Raw genomic sequence first — 27,427 nt, 5'->3', positions numbered from 1 at the left:
TAAACATAAAAATCGAATTTTTTTATTATTATTATTATTATTATTATTATTATTATTATTATAAATTATAAGAATGATAATAATTATAATATATTATGCAAACAAAACATAATAATTATGCAATGAAAAATTTGACAATTCCAAAGGATAAAGATAATGTGATGTAGTTTAAATTGATCAAATATATATAAGAAAATTAAAGTATGACTAAAATTTAAAAAAAAAAACTATTAATTTATAAATAAATACCGAAATAAAGTGAGGAGACAAATTCATGTAATAAAGACCAATGTAGCACAAGAAACATATGGCACACGTGATCTCAGAAAAACACCTGTGCATGTGTGAATCTTCTGTACTCTGTACATTCAGAAGAGTGAATTTCCAATGACATCCATTCCAACGTAAGCTGCCACATAGATACTTCCAACATTACATTTTAAGTATATATAAGGTAAGAAATCATTTTTTTCTTTTTTTTTCCCTATCAAAAAAAAATAAATAAATAAAGAGCGTAATTTTTTTATTTATACATTTAAAATTATATTCCAAAGAAATAATAAATTAAAATTTAATTCAATAATTAATTAAATAAGATGAAAAACAATTGATAATTTATTTGAAAAAACTTTCTAAAATTTGTCACTGTATATATAACGTAAGAATAAATATTGTTGAGTAATACAATGTAATTTTAGTGTTTAAAAAAAAAAAAAAACCTCAACTCATAAAATATTTGGTACTAGTGATAAGAAAAAAAATAAATTACATACTCTTCGAATCTAGAAAAATTTTAGTGTAAAATTTTTTTTTTTTGCTTTTTAATTATAATTTTAAAATAATTATTAGAAAACATATTATTTAAAAGAAAATAAATTTAAAATTCCTTAATTGCAATTTCAATTTTAAATATTATACATATCATAATTTACTTATTATTTATAAAGACAGAAAAATATTATTTTTTCTTTTCCTTTTTTTAAAATTTACAATAAATTCTATTTTCTACATGAAAATTAGAAATTTTTAACTTTATCTACAACACTAATACTATCAGAATGTAAACTTGAAGAATAGTAAAACAAGATAATATATACATTTAAATACATGTTAGTTAATTTTGTCAAACATAATTATATTACTATTTATTTTAGAAAATTGTATTTTTTACTTCCAAATTTAAAAATTTAATTTCACATTTAAAACATTGGTTCATTGATTAAATCTGAATATTTATAAAAAAAATAAAAATAGTTAAATCGAAAACGTAAATTTTAATCTCTAAACTAATAATTATTAAAAAAAAGAACAATACTATTATAGTAATATCAAAAAATATATTAACTATTATTTAATAATCATGAAATACTTTCATTAATTTTTCGTATTTGGTTGAAATGCAACATTTAGAGAAAAAAAAAAAATTCTATATCGCTACCTACAATAAAATAAGAAAAGAGATCACAAACCTTCGTGTTGCGATTCGAGTCGAGTAATTAATCAATTAACCCAACATTTGTGAGTGAATATATATATGATGACGTGTCCCTCGAGCAAAAATTATACCCGCATGTTTCCACTAAAAGTTTCTTACTGCTCAGGACGATGATCCTCCGCAATAGGCAATCCCTTCTTTTCTTACATCATCAATTTAAACAATATTTGCATTTTTTTCTTCAAATTCTGTCATCTAAAAATCGTATTACATTATTATTATAAAAATAAGAACATTTTATTATTATAAAAAAGCATATTTATTTGATTATCAAATCGAATTACAATCATAATTATAATAATTGAGACTTTTATTTTTTTTTTTCATATTTTTTTATAAAAAAAATTTTACCAATTCAAAATGAAAGTTTCAATTAATAATCTCCTATGAAATTCAATTATTATTTCTAAAATTTTTAACTCGAATTTCTTTTAAAATACAATTATTTCTAAATTTTATATCTAAAATTGAAATTGTTGAATAATTTAATTTTATAAATTTTAATCAAGATTTTCGAAAATTCAATTATTTAAAATATTTTCCAATTCAAAATTCTCAAAAAGTTTAATTTGAATTAAAAATCTCCTGAAATTCAATTAGTTAGATACAAAAATTTTAACTATTGCTCTTCCAAAATTCAATTATTTCTAAAATTTTCAACTTTAATTTCTTTTTGAATTATTTCTAATAACTTTAATCAAGTTTTTCAAAAAATTCAATTACATAAAACGTTTTTTAAATTATTAATTCTTTAAAATTAAATTTTTGTTTATATAATTTTTAAAAAATTTCAATAATTCAAATTTATTAAAATTTTAATTGAAAATTCTCTGTAATTCAATTATTTCTAAAAATTTTATTTAAAATTATTCGCTAAATTAATTTTTTAAAATTATTTTAATACAATTTTTCAACAATTCAGGGAAATAAGAAATTTTTTAAATAAAAATACTCTAAAATTCTATTAATCTTTAAAGTTTGTAAAAAAAATTTATCAATAAAAAATTTATGAAATTTTCAATTTAAAATCTTCTGAAATTTAATTACTTAGAAAAAAATTTTAACTCGAACTCTTCCAAATTCAATTAATAATTAATTAATTAATTGAATTTTTTCCCCAAATTTGTATCTATAGGGTCAGTTGGGGTAAATGGGGACAAAATCGCTATTTTGCACAAATTACGTAAGTTTCTTCCTTTAAAAGGTAATATTTGCGGGTTTATTTTTTTTAAGTTGTTATTTACATTCCCAGAATTAATTTTATGCAGCAGAAAAAAATTTAGATAAGCTTTAAACGCATGAAACTGACTGTCCCCCATTTACCCCAAAATTTAGAAAATTTCATAAAGTTTGGGGTAAATGGGTACAGCATAGTTTCTAAGAAACTTTAAGAAAAAAGTTTCCTTAAGTATATTTCTGTATTAAGGGATGAAAAATCTTGAAAAAAAAATTTGTAGTAGATATATATAATAGTTGAACCAATTGAAATTTTTTTATTTTTTTTTTATTTCAGTATTTTGTCTCGCATTTGAAAAAAAAACAGACTTAAAAATCATACCAAATTTTTTTCTTATTCCTTCTGACTCCCATAACTGAAATTCACTTGAATTTTTAATTTTTGTCATTATTAAACAAATTGATAAAAATCAAAAATTTAAGTGAATTTCTGTTATAGGAATCATAAGAAATAAAAAAAAAATGTGTATGATTTTTAAGTCTGTATTCTTTAAAATGCGAGACAAAATACTGAAACAGTTTGACTTTGATTTTCAAGTTTTTATGCATTGAGCGATAACTTTTTTTATCTTGCTGCCAATTGTCAAGATAAAAGCTTGGCAATACTCAAAACCTCTTGCAGGTGATCTAAGGTTAAAATATTGACGTTGAACTTCATTTTAAAACTGTAAATTAAGCTCCAAAACCTCTTGTCCCCATTTACCCCAACTGACCCTATAATTCTATTTGTTTAATTATTTATTTCAAGAGTTTTAATCCAATTTTTGAAAAATTCAATTATTTAAATCGTTTTTCAATTAATTCTTTATGTTTACAATAAAATTATAATTTTTTAAATCTCAAAAAAATGCAATTATTTCTAAAAATCTTAATTTTAACTTCATCAAATTTTAATTATTTAGAACATATTTCAGTTGAAAATTATCTAAAATTTAATTATTGTATGAAGTTTGTAAAAAAAATTTGATTTATTCAAATTTATAAATGTTTCAATTGAAAGTCTCCTTACATTCAATTATTTTTAAAAAATTTTCAAAAATTCAATTATTTTACAAATTTTCATTTAAAATTAATTATTTTTCTATAATATTTAAATGAAATTCTTTGAAAATTAGTTATTTAAAATATTTTTCGAAATTCTGAATTCGAATAATGTGCATAAATCAGACTTGAAAAAATTTTCCTTTTTTTATGTAACTTTAAATTATTTTTGAAAATTTGTTCTGAAACTGAATTGAAATCTTGAAAATTTGTCTCAGTTTAATTCGGTGGTTTAAAAACAAAAATTTTTTTAAAAATATTTCTGTGAAACACTTTTTATTAAGGAATTAATAAATTTTATTTAATTTCTAATAACAAATTGATAATAATAATAAAATATTTATCAACTAATTAAATTTATTGAAAATAAAAAAATGGACAGAGACTTTGTAAAATGTTAATAAATTACTTTCTTTGCTTTCAAAAGACGATCCGAGGCCTACAATTAAAAAAAAATGTAAGACAATAAAATTTTTAGAAGAAAAAATTTGAATTGAAAATTTCAAAAATTATAATTTTAATAGCATTTTTCGAAATTTGATATTTTTCCAGTACTTTTTATAAAATTCCCTGATTTTTCCTTGATTTCCCTGAAATTGATTACCCTGACTTAACAAAAATTTTTAGCTACCAAACTTTTTGTTTGACAGAATTTTTATTTTCTCGTCATTTAATTTACATGACTTTTTATTAAAGAGAATTTTAATTTAGCAGAATTATCATTTAATTAAATTTTATGATACGAATTTTTAAATGACAGAAATTCTAATTCACTGATTTTTAATTTTTCCGAATTTTTAATTGATAGAATTTTTAAGACGTCAAATTTTAATTTGTCCGAAATTACAAATGTTCGAACAAACAATCGACAAAAAGAATTTGGCGCAATTTTTGAAATTGACCAATAATTAGAAATTATCAAGAAAATTGTGATTGGTCAATTTTAAAAATTGCACCGAAATCTTTCTGTCGATTGTTTATTCAGCTATTTGTAATTCTGGACAAATAAAAATTCAGCGTCTTAAAAATTCGGACAAATTAAAATTGGGTGAATTGAAATTTCTGTCATTTAAAAATTCGAATAACATAAAATTTGATTAAAATGAGAATTTTGCTAAATTAAAATTCTCTTTAATAAAAATTCATATAAAAAAAATGTTTCTAAAATAAAAATTCTGGTAAAAAATCGTTAGCTAAAAATTTTAAGTAAAAATTTGTATAAAAAGAAATTCTATCAAATGCTAATTTGAAAAATGAAAATTCGTCTAAACAATAATAATTTTTAATAAAATTCTTTAAAATGAAAATTTTAATTAATGATTTTTATGTGATAATCATATACGCCCTGAGAAAATCTTCACAACACGACTAAATAGTTTAAAAATTTTCCAAATAAATTTTTGAATTTTGGTTCAGCGATAGAAAAAAAAATTGCACAAGCCTCGGTTGACTGTATCTAAAAATTTCAATATATATTTCCTTTAGTCACAAAAAAAATTGACTTTTAAATGGATATTAATAGAATTTTAACACCACAATATATGAATAAGTTTATTGACCGTGAATTTTCGTTTGTTAGGGGAAAGAAAGGGATATAGTATATGGTATATACAAATATATATATTGTATGGGCATTCACAGCGGAACCGGAATAGGGTAAAATAATTTTTAATGGGATTCGGAGTGTGAGCCCGCATGAGAAAACATTGATAGAAACTTTTTTTTTCGTGAGATGTAGCATTGTAATTATATTAAATATATTATAAAATACAAAGTCTTGATACCTCTCCTTCCTTGATCACGAGAGATCTCCTCTCACACAGGAGAATTCCATGACGATGATGATGATGATGACGACGATGGGGGCTCACATATAGCCAATGTACCATTAATCAACAAACTGCCCTTTTCTTCCGTCAAACTAACTGCTCCAATACACACCCTCATTGTTTGCCAATTTACCAACGAGGACCTATTCATAGTCTTCAAACCGTAATTTGCTTTGTGAATGGCGATCCTTTTCTCGTGCCTGCAGTTATGTGAATAGGAATAAGAATCATATAAGCGATACCGGAAAATAAATATATTTTTTTTCTCTCATTCATTTACTTTTACTTTTGTCCATTCAAGCAATCAAAGTCAATTTTATTTTTTTTTAATGAAATTAATAATTGCAAAATTATGTGAAAAAAACTTTTTCAAGGTCTGCAATAAGTATATAAATATAGAGTTTTAATAAAATATTAATTAATATAATACAGCATTTTTCAAATTAGCTAAAAGTAGCAAATTTAATTTTCAATATTAAATTGTTTTTTTTTTTTACTCCTACAGTAACCAAAATAAGTTTCTGCAAAATATTGAAAGAAAAAAAAATTGATTGTTAAAATTATCCAAAGTTTAAAAATTCCAAAGTATATATTTTTTCCAAAATACAAAATTTCAAATGTAAAAAAGTTCCAAAATACAAAAATTTCCAAAATACAAATAAAAGTTTTTAATAAATTATGGTAAAACTGAAATAAATAAATCAAAAAATTGCGATTAAAATTGGAAACGATAGTAATGGCTTTTAAATGTCCTAAAATGATATGAATTTATACTAAAATTTTAATTTAATGAACTAGTGTTTTTGCTTATTTTTTAAAATAAACAGTGATAATTTAATAACAGTCACAATAAATTACAATCACTGAAATAAAACGAGGAATGCTGTCTGATTCTGAATACGTAAAATAGGTTAGGTACGCGGTCACTACAATTAGGCGCACACTTTGCCACTCAACTGCTTCTTGCACTAAGAGATGGCGCCACATTCACTTCTATTATTACATTCTTTTACGTGAAATAATCGACAGTTTAGCACACTTTAAGGGTATGTGGGCAAAGGACGTTTTTTTGTGGTTTGAAACTTATTCTGAAATAAAAAATGATTTTAGATTAAAATTTTGGAGAAATGATTTTGTTTGGTACAAGGAATCTCGCTATTCTACTCATTTACCATAACTTAACGCAAAAATAATAAAAATAAAGCAATAAATAGTAAAATAATGTATTTAATCATCCCAGATAGCAGGTAAGCTTGCAACATCTTTGCGGCATGTTTGCCGCGCAATATTGCCAACTTTGCATGGCAAGTTTGCCGCAAGATTGCAGCAAGCTTCAAATGTCCCACCTAACCCAAGCTTGCATGGTAAGCTTGTCAAAAGATTGCAGTGTAAGGTTACTGTAAGATTGCACAGTAAGATTATCGCAAGATTGCATGGTAAGCTTCTCAAAAGATTGCAGTGTAAGGTTGTTGCAAGATTGCACAGTAAGATTATTGCAAGATTGCTCAGTAAGCTTGCACGGTAGGCTTGTTGCAAGGTTAGTGCAAGGTTGCCAAATAACCTTGCCCAATCAGCAGAGAAGTTTGCATTGAAAATAAGGACTATGCGTTCTTGCAATCATAAGCACTTACGGCTGCGCAGTACATTTTTTTGACCTCCCAGGAACTGGTGCTCAATGTATGTACAAAAATTAATTTCCTCCCCCCCCAAAAAAAATTTTTTTGTTATATTCCGCAAGCTTGCGCAAAGCTTGCCATAAGGTTGCCGATAAAACTTGCATGGCAAGCTTGCTGCAACCTTCTGTGCTGATTAGCAAGATTATTTGGCAACCTTGCAGCAATCTTGCCACAAGCTTACCGTGCAAGCTCACTGAGCAATCTTGTGATAATCTTACTGTGCAATCTTGCAGTAACCTTACACTGTAATCTTTTGGCAAGCTTACCATGTAAGCTTGGGTTCGGTGGGACATTTGAAGCTTGCGACAAACTTGCCATGCAAGGTTGGCAATATTGCGCGGCAAGCTTACCGCAAGGTTGCTACAAGCTTAAGTGCTATCTGGGATAGCTCATTCAGCGGCCACTCCCTTGAATTGGTGCTGTTTACTGGAGCACTGACACACTCAAGTAACGTCTGTATATGCGCCGCCATCTTTGTTTTCATTTTTGTTTAAAAATGCCACTTTTTAAACATCATTTTTTAATAATTTTACTCAAAATTATGTATTTTTCGGAGAACAGCGAGATTCTTTGTACCCTAATCTATAATCCCTCAAAATTTTAGACAAAAATCTTTTCTCATTTTAGAGTGAAACGTATACTACCAAAACACATTTTCCCATACTAGAGGTCACGTGGGAGGTTCCCAAATAACCTTAAACACGTAAATAAAGTAGTTATATTATTTCACAAATTCTAATTTGGATTATAAAATATATATATATATATAATTTAAAATACAAAATTATTAAAATAAAAAATAAAATAAACTGTAAATTAAAATTTTCTAATAAATAACTAATATTTATGAAAAATATTTAAAAAAAATGTAATTACTTTACAGAAATTAATTATTAAATTCTGATTTTTTTTCAGTAAAAGAAGATTTTTGAATATTGTTTACGAGTGAAATCAAGAAAAATTTTGGAGACGTTTCGATTTGTGACCGCAACAATAGGCGAACAATAAAACCGCTTGTTGCTGCGTTCACAGAGTCGGACCATCTTAAGTTTTATCAACAGAAAAAAATCACAAAAATAATCATTGCAGTTATTTTCTCGATTGTAGATAAAAAGAATTACAAACTACATAAGAAAACTAGAATCGAAAATTCAAATATAGGAAAAATAAATTATCATTTTAACTGTGCGGAACAAAATATTTGAAAAACAAACAGCATTACATTAACTTATCTATAAAATATCTTTCAAAAAATAGTGTGAATCACCAAAAAAAAAATTTTTGTCCTTCAGATATAATAATGTCTGCATTTTGACAAATAATGACTAATGCTATACTACGAGAATTTAAATAAAGAGTAAAATAACTATAATTAAATATTATTTTATCAAAATTTCAACTTTATCAGTTTTTTTCTCGTATATATATATATTTTTGAGTATTAATCCTTCCTGGTGCAACTATTTTTAAAATAAAGAAGGATATTTTTGTTTTTAAGAAAAACATTAGTAAGTTTTCACCGAATGTGTGCGGTGTGAGCGGAAGACTTTCAAATTTTATCGGATTTGAATGCTAAGTAGTAGTGCCGTAGGTGATGGATTTAAAATTCACCTCGACACGATTACTTTGCACGCAAAGATGATTAATCATCAATATTATTTCTTTTCATCAAAATTTGGCTGAATGTAGCATATATTATAGATTGAAATTTAATAAAGTTTCAAATTATGATGATAATTTTCAAATTATATATGGAAATTCATAAATCATTCAATTATAAAATATAACAACGTCAAAAAATGTTTACACTGAAGTAAATAAAATAATGATTTTAATTCATTATAAATTAAATTAATTATAATAATGGGTAAATTAAATTAATAAAAATGAGAACCAATTAAATTAATAAAAATAATGGCTAATTTTTTTTTTTTTTTCTTTTTTTTTTTTTTAGTAGTAGTAGTAATTTATTCTTGTATACTATGTACATAGTAAATGACTAATTAAATTAATAAAAATAATTATAAATCACTTTTAAAAAATTCAAAATTTGGACGTTTTCTTTTTATTAGAAATTAATAACAATTTTTTTTGGGTTAACAACTAAATCTAATAGTGAAAATTTTAATTAATTTTAATTACTCATTAAATCCTGATTTGGATTATTTCGAAAATTATTCACCAAAATTTACAATAGAACTACGAAAAATTCTATTTTTAAAAATTTCTATTCTAAATTCTAACCTGTAAAATCTTTATTTCTGTCACTTTTTTATATTTTCTTTGAACTTTCTTTCTGTGCAAAATTTTTAATAACATACTTTTTTACTAGTTGTTCCCTTCCATTACGAAATTTTTTGAATAAAAATAATTGTTTAGGGTCAACTGGGGTAAATCCGAACGCTTTTAGTAAGTTTCAACAATAACATAAGTTTTTTCTTTAAAAAAAAAATACTTCCGGTATTCTGGTGCATGAAGTTGTTACTTTACTTTCATAGAACAATTTTATGGGGTAGCAAAATTTTTTGATAAATTACAATCGCAGGAAACTTAGCGTTCGTATTTACCTCGATACTTTGCAACTTTCCTAAAATATGGGGGTAAATACGAACGCCACTGTATTTCAGAAAAATCTTAGGGAAAATAAATTTAAAGTATTGCAATTGTTATTATATAAAAACTCAAAAAAAATACGATAATAAACCTATTATGTAATAATGCATCATATATAAATACAAAAATCAAACAGGTTAAAAATTAAAATGCATTACACAATTAAAACCTTCAATAACTTTATCAAATCATAACGGATTTTTGCAAAACTTGCTACAAAAAGTATTTTGGAGTGATTGAATGTAAATACAAAAATAAAAGTCAAATTTTTTAAATTCAAAATGGCGGACTTTCCTAAAACTTATTTTTAAAAATGATCAAATTTGCTAACCCTGAAACCCACCGAGTAACAATTTTCGAGCGAATCCAATGAATTTTTTAATTCTCGTCCGCCATTTTGAATTTTGAAAAACTGACTTCAAATTGGTAATTAGCGACCCCAAAAACCGTAGAATACCAAATTTTATTAAGATCCTGAAAAACTTTTTTCAACAAACCATTTGGCAAAAAAATTGAAACACTCCTTCGAGAGAACAGAGATTAAGTTTCTGCTTATTAATTACTAACGAGGATACGTATAGAAAGAAAAACTTTTTTCTATGTACTTTTATAATGTTAAAATAATAGTGTAATCAAATAAAAACAATTTTGTGTGGCTTTGATGTAAAAAAAAATTATTAAAAATACCGTTCGGATTTACCCCAGTTTTCCAATTTTCTTGGGTAAATACGAACGGTCTGATATTATTAATAAAATTTTACAGAAGGCAAAAATCAAATATAGTTTCTGTTCTAGTATTCATAACAAACAATTATAAATAATAAAATGAATTTTTAGCTTCTTTTTCTTCAAATACGAGACAAAATACTGAAAGAGTGTCATCTTTGATTTTCAATCTTTTTTGCAATACTTGTTATCTTTGTTTATGCTGTTGCTAATTAACAAACAAAAAATGGGATAATACTTAGAATCTCTTCAAGAGGATCTGAGGTAAAAATTCTCATATCGAACTTATTTTTAAAAATTTTAATTAAGCTGAAATAATTAGCGTTCGGATTTACCCCCCGTTCGGATTTACCCCAACTGACCCTATTTAAGCGAGGTATAACAATAAACAATGAAAAATATCACAAAATGAAATGAAGCAATTTCACGTGAACTGATCGATTATTTTTTTAGTGTTGTTAGCAATTTTTATGAAACTTTTTTTTCTTCTAATGTGAAGGGTACTAAGTGATAAAGTGAAGATGATTTTGAAAATTTTCAAAATTTGTTGAAAATATTCAAAATTGAAAATTTTTGTATTCAATTTTTTAAATTGAGATAACTCTGGTAGTTTTAAATATTTTTCAAAGTTCTTTCTTTTAATTTTTTCAAAAAAATAAAATAGGTATAAAAATTTGTCATAAATGAGTCGCCGGAAAGTAAAACCACACATAAAATTCTGACTCCCATTGAATTAACATGGCCGTCAGAATTTTATGTGTGGTTTTACTTTCCGGCGACTCAAATAATAAAGTTTATTGTTTTTTAATATATTTGGGTCATTCTTTGTCAAAAAGACAACCCCTTCTGCCCAGAATAGATTTAATTAAAAAAAGCTTTATATATGCTTAAACTACAGCAAATTTAAAAAAAAAAAAAAAATTTTAATATAAAACATGGGGGACCAAAAATATTTTTAAAAAAACCTTCAATATTAGCGAAAGAAGTAATATTCTTTTAAATACAAGGTTAAAACTTATTCTTTTAAAATAAAAATCGATTACCGGCTCAGAAATCTACATTACCGACTTATGGTAAAACAGCAAAATGAAAATTTCAAAAATTATCGACACAGAAATCTACATTACCGCCTAATGGTAAAGAGGAAGAATTTTCAAATTTGTTTTACCATCAGTCGGCAATGTAGATTTCTGTGTCGGTAATTTTTTTATATTTTTATTTTACTGTTTTACCATCAGTCGGTAATATACATTTCTGTGCCGGTAATCGACTTTTATTTTAAAAAATAACTTTAAACCTTGTATTAACAATTTTTTTTTTACTTTTTTTTGATAATATTGAAGGTTTTTTTTTAAAAAATATTTGTGGTCCCCCATGTTTAATATTTAAAAAGTGCCATATACGGCATCAAAAAATAGACAATATTTGCCGTAATTTAAGCTCATATAGAGCTTTTTTTAATAAAATCTATTCTGGGCAGAGAGGGGAGTTGTCTTTTTGACAATGAATTCCCCATTTACAAATTTATTTGTAAATAAATTATATTAAGGGGACTTTCTGGTTTAGAATTGACAAAAAGGGAAGGTTTTAAAACTTTTATTGTAAGAACAGTATTAGAGAAATTGTAAAAACTATTTTTGGACATTGTAGCACATTGCGTAGAGAAAATTTAAAAAATATGTTTGAGTGTATTTAGTTCAATTTCATAGCTGTAGGTGGCGTCTTCCAAAAGATACCTTTTTTTTGGTACGTTAGATTCCGGGCAACCTGTAATACATAAATTCAAGTTCCAAACGGGAATCTCTTCATAAGGATTTATTCTTGTGCCTAAACCTCAAAAACGATTTTTTTTAAAGGTTTTTTTATTTTTTATGTACATTTTTCTCAAAAACTCGCAAAAACGCCGTGTTTTTGGGTCAATTTACCTCCATATAAAAACACAGGGGGTAGAAATATGAGTTTTTAGAGGTTTAGGCACCAGTTTTTTAAATAAAGAATAGAAAAATTTTTAGGATTTCAAAATCGGTTCTGTAGATTTCGAGAAAAGCTCTGTACCAGTTTGAAAAATGAGTTTTCGAGAAAAACGCATTCAAAGTTTTCATAACATAATTCATTGAGTCATGAATATCAAACAACTTTTTATTACAACAGAACTTCGTATCCAGCTGTTTTTGGGGTCGCTGATTACGAATTTGATGTCCGTTTTGGAAAATCCAAAATGGCGGATCCAATATGGCGGACGAAAAAATAAAAATTCAACCGGATTTGCTTAAAACTTGTTACTCGGGGGTTTTTGGGATCGCTGATTACGAATTTGATGTCCGTTTTGGAAAATCCAAAATGGCGGATCCAATATGGCGGACGAAAAAATAAAAATTCAACCGGATTTGCTTAAAACTTGCGACCCCAAAAACCCCCGAGTAACAAGTTTTAAGCAAATCCGGTTGAATTTTTATTTTTTCGTCCGCCATATTGGATCCGCCATTTTGGATTTTCCAAAACGGACATCAAATTCGTAATCAGCGACCCCAAAAACAGCTGGATACGAAGTTCTGTTGTAATAAAAAGTTGTTTGATATTCATGACAATATGTTGAAATACATACCGTCGTAAATATTGTTATAACTTTTGTTTTTGTACATATTTTTTAAAAAACGTTTTGGGACAGTAATTCTATGATACTATGGAACATTTTTAAGCAAAAAAAAAAATCGATTTTTTTGAAATTCTAAACCAGAAAGTCCCCTTAATAAACGGTAAAAAAAAAAAAAAATTTGTATAAAAAAAAATTTTTATTCCACAGTGTACATTTACGTCTCTAAAAAAATATATAAATATCTAGTAATACCGCATAGTTAAAAGAAGACACGAGAAGAAAGGGTGAATGGTTTGATAAACTATCCTCACCAGAAAGTTTAGTGTACTCATGTCATTGCATACACAACTCTCAAACCATTCAGTAACCGACATTGCTCGAGTCCGGCAGTGATTTCAATTGGTAAATTGATTTAGAACGGAGGCAAAAGGGAAAAAAAGAAAAAGAAGATGAAAAAAAAGTGATAAAAGAAAGAACATCATCGGTAGCAAACGACATCAGTGAGCTTTAAACAACTACTATATATATATATATATTGTTATTATGTGGTGTGTATATATGTATATGAATATGTTCACCAAGGAAGGCTGAAGCAGACGTTTAATAGGGAGTGAACGCCGGTTGAATGCTTAATGCACTACACGGTTCTAGGATTAAATTGACCAATCATTTCCCGCGCGCAAAGAACGACCAATTACAGTCCTCGCCGTACTATATTAAGCCAATCAAGGCTAGTTTATCATTCAGTTGAGGATCTGCTCTTGTGCCGCGCGGTTCATTGTTCAATGTTTGTGAATATTTCAAAATTTTTCAATAAAACTATTTTCATTTTTTTTTTTTTTTTTTTTTTTAATTTTTTACTTTTTTTTTTTTTTTTTTATTTGAAATTATTTTTTTTTATCACACCCAAAATAAAAGGTGACAAAAAAAAATTAACGATACATCGCGAACATAATCAGTGATTCATTTTTACAATTTTTTTAACTTCCAATCGCGCGTGTGGTTTAAAGATGCGACGTTTTTTAAAATAGAATTTCTTTATGAACAAGTGATGGACTGACGCTTGTAATATTCCGGGATTTATAACTGAGGAATTACAGTGTTAAAAGTACATTATTATTAACAGTGTGAATTTTCATTTATAATAAATTGGGTTTCTATTTAAAATTATTTTTTTTTTGTTAATAAATTTTTATTTAAAAATTTAGTTTTTTTAGTAATAAAATTTTGATTTCCCATTCTTTTTTTTTATAAAAAAAATTTTTTTTTTTTTAAATTTATTATATATTTTTTATTCTGAGAACCATTGAATCAGGCAATTGGAATTTCTTTGTGAAATGTTTCTGAATGTAGAAAAAAATAATATAAACAAAAACGTATAATTTTATTGTCAGGAGTTAAAAAAAAATTCTCGCTTTTATTGATAAAAATGAATGAAAAACAATTCTTAAATAGAAAAAAAAAATTATTTTCTTTTTAAAACACAAGGGAATATTATTAATTTTTAGTGTTTATCCGAATCATGAACTTTAACCAGAGATAATGAACTATCAGTGTACGTTAATCAAGTATTTTTGTTTTTGTTTTTTTTTTTTTTGCAAAAGTTTCTTCATTTTCGTTTTGTATATAATTTGAAAATTGTAAACACATTTCTATTCATATGGTATCAAAATTATCTTGCAAAACGAGAAAATATTTATTTACTTTATAAAAAAAAATTATTTTCTATTAAAAAAAATAATTATGTCCTTTTAAATCAATAATTATTAAAAAAAAAAAAAAAAAAAAAAAAAACTTACATTTATCGAAAAGAATTTTTGTTCCTTCATTTTTTATTCGAAAGATTATTTTAACATTTAAATTTTAATTAATTTTTTTTTTTTTTTTAGAGAAATTTTAGTTTTCATGAAAAAAAAAATTTGCCGAAAAAAAAAGATATTAAAATTTGAAAATTCAAGATATTCGATTAAAAGTCGAAGTTGATGAAGATTAAAGGTCGTGAGATTTCCGGTCATTGTACCTTTTTTCCTAGATAAATATATATAATATAAATAGTTTTCTAAATTTTGGTTTAATATATGACAATAAATGTTATCTGCAGTTGATCAATTCACATGGACCAAATGTCCATGACTCAGAGAACTGTGGCAATGAATATGAAGTAGATATTTATTATTCTCGCAAGACTAATGTTAATTTTAGAATTTTCAATGCTTACAGTTTCAAAAAAAAAAAAAAAAATGTATTAAAATTTAAATATACCATAAAAAATAAATAAACGTAATTTTTTTTTTAAATTTCACAATTTTTTTTTTTTATTTCTATTTTTTCTTTTTTATTATCAGTAGATAAATAATAAAAATATAGGCAAAAAAATAAATAAAGAAAACAATTTTTTTTCAAAAAAAAAATTTTTTTTCAAAAAAAAAATTTTTTTTTTGTTCCTCAAAGTGTATAAATAAAATTTTTACCTTTTTCTTTTACTTCTAATAAAAAAAAGGAGTAAAAAAAATTTTAAGATAAAATATTACTACGAGCGTTAGTTCACACTTTGTCACGTTCATTGATAAAAAAAAAAAAATTGTCTCAAAATCCAAAAAGCATTGAATTGTGTAAACAAGATTTTTCTTATATATATAGTGAGAGTGATCTTTTGTGAAGAGTAAAGGTAAGAACCTCAGGTTTCATTTTTATTCTTTCAAGTTAAAAAAAAAAAAAAAAAAAAAATCTTTGGCTCCCTGAACGATCCAGTGTCACGATCACTTCTCTGACCCTTATAATCTCTTTTTTCATCTTCTGATTCAATGTTAAAAAGCAACGTGTGTTTTTTTGGGGAGAATGGTTTAGCGAGAGAAATTCCAAAACACTACCATCGAATCAAATTTTAAATTCTCATCGCATTTGAATTCAAAATCAGTCGAGTTCTATATAAAAGACATTTTTATTACATTATTTCCTTTTGTTCACACTTTTTTTTCAGAAATTAAAAAAAAAAACTCATTTTTTATTTATTTTATGTAATTTACATCAAATGAAGTTCATTTAGAAGAAAAAAAAATATTTTTCAATACAAATTAAAATTTTTTGTCAGAAGTAAATTTTGCAACGTTTTTTTTTTTTTTTGATCAATAAATTTTCAAAATAAAAATTTGTAGAAAAAATTTTTTAAAAATTATTTTCAATATTATTTTTTATTTTTAATCGTTTTAAAAATTTCGCCGATGTTGCTGAAGTTCACAACATTTATGATCAATGATTTTTTTAAAATATTTTTTTCAATACAAAAAATTGTATGAAATTTTTTATCTCAAAGTTTTTTTTTGCAATGTTTATTTTAATCAAAAAGTTGTGCAAAAAAACATTTTTTTTTTCAGATAAATTTTATAATTTTCCGTCTTAATAAATAAAATTTGTTTTCTAATCGTTTGATCATAAACGTTGTGGACTTCAGCATCGTCATTAATTTTCAATGTAAGATTCAAATATTTGCAAATAATTTTTTAATTATATTTTTTTTTTACTTTTGGATTTAAAAAGTTTTATTTTCGAGACAATTCTTTGATAGGTGAGTATTTTTAGAATTAAACACTCACATTTATGATTATTATAAATAAATAAAAAAAAAAAAAATTTTTTTTTAATTTTTCAGAAAGAACAAATAAAAAAAATGTAATAAAAATCTTTATATAAAACTGATTTGTTTTCACTATATACTCCGAAATAGAAGATTTTTTTAAAAAAATAAGTATTTAATTTCAAATTTAAACTAATTAAAATTTTGCAATTTTCAAAATTTTGAACTAAAACATCTTTTTTAATAATCTTTTTTTCATCTTCTTTTAAATAACCAAAATTTAGATATAAAAAAAATTAAATTATTAAATTTAAATAAAAAAAAAATTAAATTATTCTAATCAAGAGAATATTAAAATATTTGAATAAGCAAAACAACTTCTGTTTTCATCTGGATCAAAAGCTTTGAATAAGAATGCATTGTTTCTTGAATGAATTATTTCTATTTTTAAAATGGTTCAATTTTTTTTTTTAATTTAAATCAATCGACAATTTATTTGTTTTAAATTTGAATAATTTTTCAAATTTTATTTCATCGTGAATTTCACAAAAAAATTTTGTCAATGTATATATATATATATATATCCAATTCTGAATTTCATAATCACAATAATCTCAATAAAGATTTTATCTTCTTATATATTTTTGATAAGATTTTACGAGAGTTGTGAATTTGAAATTTTTTTTCTTTTTGAACATTTTTTTTTTTTTTTTTTTTTTTTGGTAAACGAGATGAAATATATTTTTTTTCTTAGCAATAATATATAAAAGAAGAGCGAAACAATCTGTTCCTAAAATAAATGCAGATATATATATATATATATACATGTTGTATGTAAAGACATAAGAGAAGATTTTGATACTGAAATATCATTTGTATAAACATAACATAGTTTTATCAAAATAACGATTGCATCAGTATATTAATAGGACGTGTTAATATGTAATAAAAAATCTTTTGGACCCAATCAGAAGCTTATTATTATTTTATTTGCATTATTATTTAATTAAAAAAAAAAATAAAAATCGATATCAAACTTTTCTATTGCAACTGAAAGAAAAATTTTTTTATTCAAAGAAATTTTTATTATATTTCAATTAGTTAAAAAAAAATATAACTATTTATTTACTTTAAACAAAAAATTTGGTTTGGCACAAATAAATTATTTTGAATAAAAAATATTTATTTATTTTAAACAAAAATTTTGTTTGGCACCAAATAAAATACTTGTTTCAAATAAAAATTTTATTTTGGCACAAATAGAATATTTATTTTAAATAAAAAAAAAAGATTTTTTTTGGCACACAAATAAAAACTATTTATTTTGAATAAAAAAAATTTTGTTTGTCACAAATAAAATATATTTTTTTCAAATAAAAAATTTTGTTTGTGATAAATAAATTTTTTTAAAATTTATTTTATTTATTTAACTTTGGGAGAAGAAAATTTTTTTTTTCGATTGTATAAGTGTTTTGGAATAATGTTAAATACTTCAAATTTCTTGAATATTTCAAAATAAATAAAAAAAAAATCCGAGTAATTTTTTGAATTAATATTCAAATGAATAAAAAATTATTTGCAATAAATTGAAAATTTATTGTTCTGAAAATATATATATTATGAACTTTCTTTCCAATAGCTTCGCTCGAGTCTTGATATCAATAGTGACTCTTTGACCTTCTTGATAGTAGTGAGAACAAGCAGAAAAGACATATTATAGTAACACTGTTATGACTTGCAAATGAAAAGTTTTACTGATAGCAATATTGCATCTTTGGAAAATCGTTCAATATTTTTCATCAATGAATTGAACAAACAATAATTATGACTAAATTACTTTTTTCTTCTTCTAAATTATTTAGGAAAAAAAAAATAATTTAATTATAATTTTTGTGTTACAATTGTAATTAAATTAATATAAATTATATAAATTACAAATAAAATTATTATAAATTAATTAGTTCAATAATTTAAATTTGTAAAAATTTCTACTATTTTTTAGTTATTTTTTACTAAAACTTCAGTATAAAAAAAAAAAAAAAATACTAAATCAAATAGTAATATTTTACTAATTAGAGAAAATTTCTGTTTTTCTGAATTAATTAACGTATTCTTACTAATTAAAATTTAGAGACTGGTTTTTTTTACCTAAATAATACGAGCCAAAAGTTTTGAACGTTCAAATGAACAAAATATTTTTTGCAATCTATAAATTAGTAGAAATTATAATGTCAATGTAAAATAAAACAGTAAATTAAACAAATATTAAATTAATAACTTCTTTTTAGATATTTAAAACAATATTTTGTAATAAAATTCGTACTTAAAGAAGTTACAAAAAAAAAATTTGTTCATTTGAACGTTCAAAACTTTTGGCTCATTAAATAATTTAGAAAAAAGAAAATGTAATTTATAATTGCAATATACATATATAAACAAGCAATTTAGAGAATTCAATTTTTTTTTTTTTTAATTAATAAATGAAATTTCGTATAGAAATAAGAGAATACAAAAATTCAATTAATTTCTCCAGTTAAAAGCGTTATATTCAAGTTTTTAACATTGAGAACATCTGGACATAAAATTCTTGTAATATAGCAGCAAATATGTGTAAAAGTATACCATATGTAAGAACGCTTTTCGGTCAAGGAGTCTTAAAATTAGCTTCCCTCTTGAATCAAAAGTTTTTTAGGCTTTTATTAAATATATCATCGCGATTATTCATTTTCATTAAAAAGCTTTACAATTTTCACAATAATTAAACAAATTTTTATTAAAAAAAAAAAAAATAAATAATCAAATTAAAAAAAAAATATTATTTATTTTTCCATTTATTCTCAATATTAAATTTACGATTTTAAAATATGAAGCACGGGGTATTTTTTTTTTTTTTTTTTTTTGCATTTAGAATAAATCGTTATAGAAAAATTATTTTTTATATTTGGCAACTCAAGTTTTAATTTTTAGGATTGAATACTCAGACGAGGCATTTTTTTGAATTAAAATAAAAAAAAAAAAAAAAAAGCTGTTTCACAGGCCTGGGGGAGAGTCGCATTAGCTGGAATTAACGTTAATTGGAGATCTTCTCTTGTGCGGCCGACAACCGTATATATAGATATATGTACAATATAAAATGACCAGGCGAAACTGAGAAATTTTATATACAGGAGAAAGAAACTTACATGTGATATACATTTATATATATATATATATATACAGCTGGATCTGCAAAATCCCCTGTTTGGATAATCTTCTTTGACTTAAGTTCTTTTTGCTTTCGTATATAATAATTGAAATAACAATAATAATAATGATAAACATTTTTTGAACGAAAAATCTTTTTGAGATCACGAAACGTGAAATAATATAAATATTTTAATTTTATGTCCAGATATTCTATATGTAAAATTTTCTTAGATTATGATTAGATAATTTGAGGCCTTGGATTATACGACTTTTTCTGATTTTTTTTTTTTTTTTGACTTATTTTAATAAAATGCGATTTTTTCGACTTTTTTTTTACATTTCTTTTTACAAAATTTTTAAACAAAATACGTTTTTTTAGTATACAATGCAGATCTTCTTCAAATCTTCTTTATTTCAATTATTTAACAAATTTTTAAATAAAATTCTTTACTAAATTAATTATTTTTAATAATTTTAATGAAATTCTTCACAAATTCAATTATCTTAAACTATTTTTCAATTAAAATTTTTATGAATTTAATAATTGTTTATAATTTTTAAGAAATTAGTAAATAAAATTACCAAAAAATTTTAATTTAAAATCACTTAAAATTTAATTTTCTACAAAAATTTAAATTATTTTAAAAGATTTTTATAGATAATTTTCTTCAAAAATTCAATTATATCTAAAAGCATTTTTCAATTAAAAACTTTTGAAATTCAATTTCTGTATGTGAATTCTAATAAATTCTTCATCAACAGAAATCACTAAAAAATTTTCTTATTTATAATTATTGTCTGAAATTTAACAAAATCTTTTGAAATACAATTTTTTTTTAAATTTCAATTTAAAAGCATATAAAATTTAATTATTTCTAAAATTTTTTGAAATTTAATAATTTCAATTATTTTCAAAAATTTCAATTTAAAAACTCCTAAAATTTAATTGTTTCTAAAATTTTTTGAAATTTAATCATTTCAATTATAACTCTTATTTGGAAATTCAATTATTTTTAATGATTTTTATAATATTCTTCGAAAATTCAACTATCTGAAACCATTTTTCACTTAAAAAGTTTTCAAATTATTGTATTTTTTTCTACAATTTTCTAATAAACTTTTTTAGTGAAATCATCAAAATATTTAATTTAAAATTCACATGAAGTTGAATTAATTTCAAAAATCTAAATTGTAAATCTTTGAAAATTCAATTCCTTTTAAAAAATTTTATCTAAAATTATTTGATAAATTATTATTAGTTCTTTAAAATTTAATTATTGTCTGAAAATTCAAAAAATATTTTGAAATTCAATTATTTCTAAAAATTTCAACTTTAACTCTTCGAAAATTATTATTTAAAAAAAAATGTTATTTAAAAATCTGTAAAAATTGATTAAGTATTGTCTGAAATTTCGTTTGAATATCAAAACTAAAAACTACTTAGTTTTTATTAAACAACAAATTACAAAAAAAAATATTTTTTTAGGTAAACAATTTTACAATTTTCCATGTTAAATAAAAATTGATTTCTAATTGTTGATCATAAACGTTGAGTAATGAATAAATAAATAATAATAATAATAATAATAATAAATAAATAATAAATAAATAAATTTTCAAAATTTTTCAACTTCTTGAAACAATTGAAATTGTATGTAAATTTAATTTGTTAAAGAATTGGATTTAAAAATTACTAAATTTCCAAATAATTGAATTTTTAATAAATTAATATATTCAATTTATCATGCTTCAAAATTATGTTCCATGAAAAATTTGTTTTCTTTATTGTACTAAAAAAAAATGTATTTCATTCAAATACACGATTACTTGACTATTATCAAATAAATATTTATTTGTATCAAATAATTATTATATTTGAGCCAATTAAAAAGGGATTTGTTTCAAATACATAAATTATTCGTTCAAATACAATTTATTTAATTCAAATAAAAATTATTTGTTTCAAGTAAATATTTATCTGATAATAGTCAAGTAATCGAGTATTTGGATTAAATAAATTTTTTTTTCAGTGTATTTTTTTAAAAATAAAATTGAGAGAATATTCTATTTTCATTATAAATTATAGTTATTGAAATAATATATAAAAATTTTAATACCTTAATTTTTTCATATAAGTATAGTTAGCGTCACAGTTGTTTTGTGTTTTGATAGTTTGCCTTTTCACAGATTTTGACGATAAATTTAAAAATTATGAAATTTCAATGATCTCAGTTGTGGAACTCTGAAATAAAAGAAAAATTATCTAAATACACGAAAAAGAATTAATAAAAATAAAAAGTAAAAATAAGAAATAGATCTTTTATTAAAATTTTAAAAATAATAATAATTTTTAGGTATTATTTCTATTATTATTATTATTATTGTTATTTAAAAAAGTTATTTCTTTCAATTAAAAAAAAATTATAATTTTAAAATCAAAATTTTTGAATTTTTCTCAATATTTTTCAAAAAAACAAAAAAAAAAAAAAAAACATTTCAATTCGGAAAATTGAGAGTTCAATAAATTCATTATAAGCTTTGGGTGTGTCACCAATTGGCTGAATCATTTGAAATTCTTCAGACCTTATATTCGCAATATAAAACAGGACAAGGATTCTATTGACACACTATAAGCTGGGATTGAAAGACTTAATTGTTTGCACATCGTTTTCTTGCTCTTGATCTTCAATTTTTCAAATAAAGAATAAAAAGAAAATATATATACATTAAATTTACATTTAAAAGTACTATTTATATTCATAAAAAATTTAATTGATTTTGCAAATACAACATAAGTAAATTTTTTTTTTTTTTAATTTTCCCTAATACACTTTTGAAAGACATGTTTATATTGCAGAGAGTAAGAGAGCAAGAGAGATAGTTAAATATAAGAATCAGTTAGAATAAAACAAAGAGACTCATTCAAATGGGTTTTCCTTGAAATAACTAATCTTTCATCCCTATATTATATGGCATTGGAGAAGAAAAAGAAAAATAAATGTTAAGACATTATGAAAATCATGATAATTCAATAAATATAGACTTCTGAAACATATATAGACTTTCAATGAATAGTCAATGAAAATAGAAAGAGAAAGAGAGAGAGACTCTCGAGTAGAAAAAAAAGAAGAAATTAGTAGAAGTAAATTTGTAATTTTAAACAACTTGTTCATTATAAAATTTACTTCCTGTTGGATGTCTATATAAGTCACGAAGAATTTAATCGACTTTTAGGTCAAGTAACGTCAGACGGTTATAGTGGATAATTAAATAAAGCTGAGGTCTTACTCTCAACAATGCGAAAGATCATTGTAAATTTTCATTTTATTTTTTTTTCTCGTCTCACATTTAAAACCACACACAAAAAAAATTTGTTTTTCAATATTATTAAACTAATTTAAAATTATTATTTTATAAATTAATTGAATTACTTACATTATTCTTATATATGATTGTTAATATCCTTAGAATTTAATTTGCAAATTATTGAATATTAAAAAACATTTTATAATTAATAAAAAAAAAATGATATTTTTTGGTACACTTGATATAAATGAATTTTAGTTGAAAATGAGAGCAAAGCTGATGTTATAGTCTTTTAAGCGGTAAATTGACCAAGATGGCAAGAAAGAAAAAAAAGGAGAGAATTTTCAGATGGAGACAGAAAGATGCTGTAAGAGAGAATCTGGTGGTAGGCTGATTTAATGACTTCCCGAGGTCAGTTCAATGAGGGCTACTGTTTGTCATTCGCTAACTCTCTTTTTCTCTTTTTTTTTTTTTTGTTTTTGTTTTTTGAAGAATATTTCTGCAAAAATATCAAAATATCTTCAATAATTGAAAAACCTTTCAAATTTCCTTTTATAACGAAATAGAAAAAAAATTTCTATGTGAAATATTATTGGAACCAAATATATCATTTTTTTTTGTATTAACAAAATTTTTCTGTTATTTCAAAAAAAAATTTTTTTGATTCAAATAAATATTTATTTTATCTAAATAAACGTTTGGTTTATTTTAATAAATTTTTCGAACGACGAAAGAATTTACAGGCCTCGGATTATACGACTTTTTCCAACTTTTTTCGACTTATTTTAATAAAATGCGACTTTTTTGACTTTTATTTTTTTTTAACTTTTTTTTAACAAAATTTTTTTAAAAAATACGTTTTTTTAATATACAATGCAGATCTTCAGATTTTATTTATTTCAAACGTCAGTGAAGTTCACAATGTTTATGATTAATGAATAAGAAGAACAATTTTTATTCTATGCAAATTATTATAATTTTTTGCGTAAAAAATATTTTTTTTTATTTTTAATCGTTGATTATAAACGTTGTAAACTTCACCGACGTTATTTCAATTAATTGACAAATTTTTAAATAAAATTCTTTACTAAATTAATTATTTTTAATAATTTTAATGAAATTCTTCACAAATTCAATTAGGTATCTTAAACTATTTTTTAATTAAAATTTTTATAAAATTTAATAATTGCTTAAAATTTTTTTTAAATTAGCAAATAAAATTACCAAAAATTTTTAATTTAAAATCAATTGATATCAAAATATTTGCAAAAATTTCAATTTTTTAATGATTTTTATAACATTCTTCAAAAATTAAATTCTCTGTAAGCATTTTTCAATTAAAAATTTTTGAAATTCATTTTTTTATGTGATTTCTAATAAATTCTTCATCAACAGAAATCACTAGAAATTTTTCTTACTGTAATAACAATTGTCTTAAATTGAACACAATCTTTTGAAATTCAATTATTTTCAAAAATTTCAATGTAAAAGCTTCTAAAATTTAATTATTTCTAAAATTTTCCATTTAAAATTTGTTCAAATTTAATAATTTCAATTATAACTCTCCTGAAATTCAATTATTTTAAATTATTTTTATAATATTCTTCGAAAATTCAACTATCTGAAACCATTTTTCACTTAACAATTTTTCAAATTATTGTATTTTTGTCTGCAATTTTTAAGAAAAATTTTTAGTAACAGAAGTCATCAAAAATTTTTAATTAAAAATCAAAAATCAGTTCAATTAATTTGAAAAATCAAAATTGTAAATCTTTCTAAATTCAGTTACTTTGAAAAAAATGTTACCTTAAATTATTTGATAAATTATTATTAATTATTAACTCTTCCAAAATTATAATTTAAAAAAAAAAATTTTTATTTAAAAATCTGTAAAAATTGATTAAGTATTGTCTGAAATTTTGTTTAACTGTCAAAACTAAAAACTACCTAGTTTTTATTAAGGCCATGTGAGACAAAGACACTTTTTGCTAGTTCCAAGTATTCTCGGAAATGAGAAGAAATTTCGGGTTGAAATTTTGAGAATGCTATTCTTTATCATATTTTCCAAATTTCAACCAAAAATTTTTTAACATTTTAGAAAAAACTTGGTAATACGATACCATATTTTTTGCATGGGAGTCACGTGTATATTTCCCACATGGCCTTAATCAACAAATTATAAAAAAATATTTTTTTAGGTAAACGATTTTACAATTTTCCGTGTTAAATAAAAATTGATTTCTAATCGTTTATCATAAACGTTGAGTACTTCAGCATCGTAAAAATTAATTGAATTTCACAATAAATAAATTTTCAAAATTTTTCAACTTCTTGAAACAATTGAAATTGTATGTAAATTGAATTTGTTAAAGAATTGGAATTAAAAATTACTAAATTTCCAAATAATTGAATTTTTAATAAATTAATTTTTAAAAATTTGTTTTTTTTAATCACTTCAATTTTTTCACTAATTGACTATTATTTTTAATAAATTAATAGTCCTACTTAAATAAAATTTTAAAAATTTGTCTTACGATTAGTTCGATTATGAAATATTCGAAAGCAAAATATTTATTAATCAATTAAATTTTGTTAAAATAAAAAAAAAATCGCCTTTTTTTGGAATATAAATTGACTAAAACGACTTTTTTGTTTCTTAAACTTAATCCGAGGCCTGAATTTAATTTAAATAAACTTTCGGTTGATGTATTTTGCATTTTAGTTTGTATTAACAGAATTTTTTTTTTTTTGATATTTCAAACAAATATTCATATTTAAAATAATTTTTTATCTAAATAAATGTTTGGTTTATTTTAATAAATTTTTCAAACGAAGAAAAAATTTTATTGAGCTAAATAAAACTTTTGCTTGATTCAACTATACAAAATTTGTTTTAAGTATGTATAAAAATAAATTTTTTTCGTTAAACTTCAATCAAAATTTAGTTGTTTCAAACGAAATTTTTTTTCTATGAACGTAATTATCAGAATAATATATATTTATAAAAAAATAATCAAAATGAAAAAAATTTAGTGTACAAAAAATTTGAAAATTAAAAGCATAATAAAATTCGTAATAAAATTTTATATATAAAAAAAAAAAATTGTCATAATTTTATTCCAATTATCTCATTATATTTAATAACAGATTGAATTTTTAGAATTGAGCCATTTCTGGATCGTGAGAGTAACTTGATTCTTAGCGTACATTGTCAATTATTTAATATCATCTTTTAAATTGGTAAATGCGTAGGAGTGACTTTTATTAGGATTTCCTTAATTTCTTTAACTGGTTACTAATTCTCCCCTCCTCCCCCTTCACCCCCTCGGAGATGTGCAATGACTCTCTTTTTTTTTTATTATTATTATTATTGATAATTTTAAATGATATTTTTAATATTTATATAAATAAATTTACCTCTATTTGTTTTATTTTCCAGATCCATATGACAGAAATTCCAAGGAGAAAAAAAGCGAAAACCAACTTCTGTTTTTTTTTTTTTTTTTCTATATTGAAGAAATTCCAACATCCTGTCCTGTTCCTAAGTACTAGTGCCGCAGGAGTGACTAGACTGGACTAGAATTACCATGTCTCCTGCTGCTCAAGTGCTTATCAATGGGTCGGGACACACACCGTCATCAATGATAAATTTTGATATTACCTATAGGAAAAGAAAACAAAAATTAACAATTAGAAAAATTAATTGAATTAATATATATATATATAATAGTTTCAGGCCTCGGATTGACTTTAAGGCTTTATTTCGAATATTTCAGAATCGAACTAAGACAATAAAATAAATCATTAAAAATAATTGAAATTTGAATTTATTAATTATTGTTGCATGTATTTTTAACTTGTGTAAAAAAAATTTTTCAATTGAAATTTTTGAAAATAATTGAATTTCAAGTGATTTTGAATTGGAATTTTAATTTTCTTATTATTTTTTAAGTTAAACAATCATAAAATTTGCAATTGAAAAAAAAGTCATATAATCCGAGGCTTGTCTTTTTTTGTTCTACGATATTAATTTTTCACAATAATTATTAGAAAGAGAGAAAAGAAGAAAAAACCTCAATTCCAAAGTGCCTACTTATTTTCAATTAAAATCTTTAGAATCAATTTTAATCTTACTACTGAGACAATATT

At 22.8% G+C, this 27,427-nt stretch overlaps 1 long non-coding RNA gene across 3 annotated transcripts; it reads right to left on the bottom strand.

Annotated features, from left to right (window-relative positions):
• Positions 1-130: 130 nt before the first annotated feature.
• Positions 131-26,835, bottom strand: LOC127291339 (uncharacterized). Of its 3 annotated transcripts, XR_007844591.1 has the most exons (5): positions 26,696-26,835; positions 22,090-22,214; positions 5,557-5,801; positions 1,470-1,690; positions 131-484 (listed from the first exon to the last, which is right to left on the bottom strand). It is a non-coding gene; the product is annotated as an uncharacterized LOC127291339 (long non-coding RNA). The 3 variants fall into 3 exon arrangements; XR_007844593.1 differs by lacking the exons at positions 22,090-22,214; positions 26,696-26,835 and adding an exon at positions 6,460-6,506; XR_007844592.1 differs by lacking the exons at positions 22,090-22,214; positions 26,696-26,835 and adding an exon at positions 5,882-6,154.
• Between the last annotated feature and the right edge of the window lie 592 nt (positions 26,836-27,427).

This window comes from Leptopilina boulardi, unplaced genomic scaffold (genome assembly GCF_019393585.1).
Source record: "Leptopilina boulardi isolate dan_hultmark-lab unplaced genomic scaffold, ZJU_Lbou_2.1 LbouV2_132, whole genome shotgun sequence".
Classification (NCBI taxonomy): Eukaryota; Metazoa; Arthropoda; class Insecta; order Hymenoptera; family Figitidae; genus Leptopilina; species Leptopilina boulardi.
Note: the sequence above shows the minus strand (reverse complement) of the source record. Positions and strands in the feature narration are given on the sequence as shown.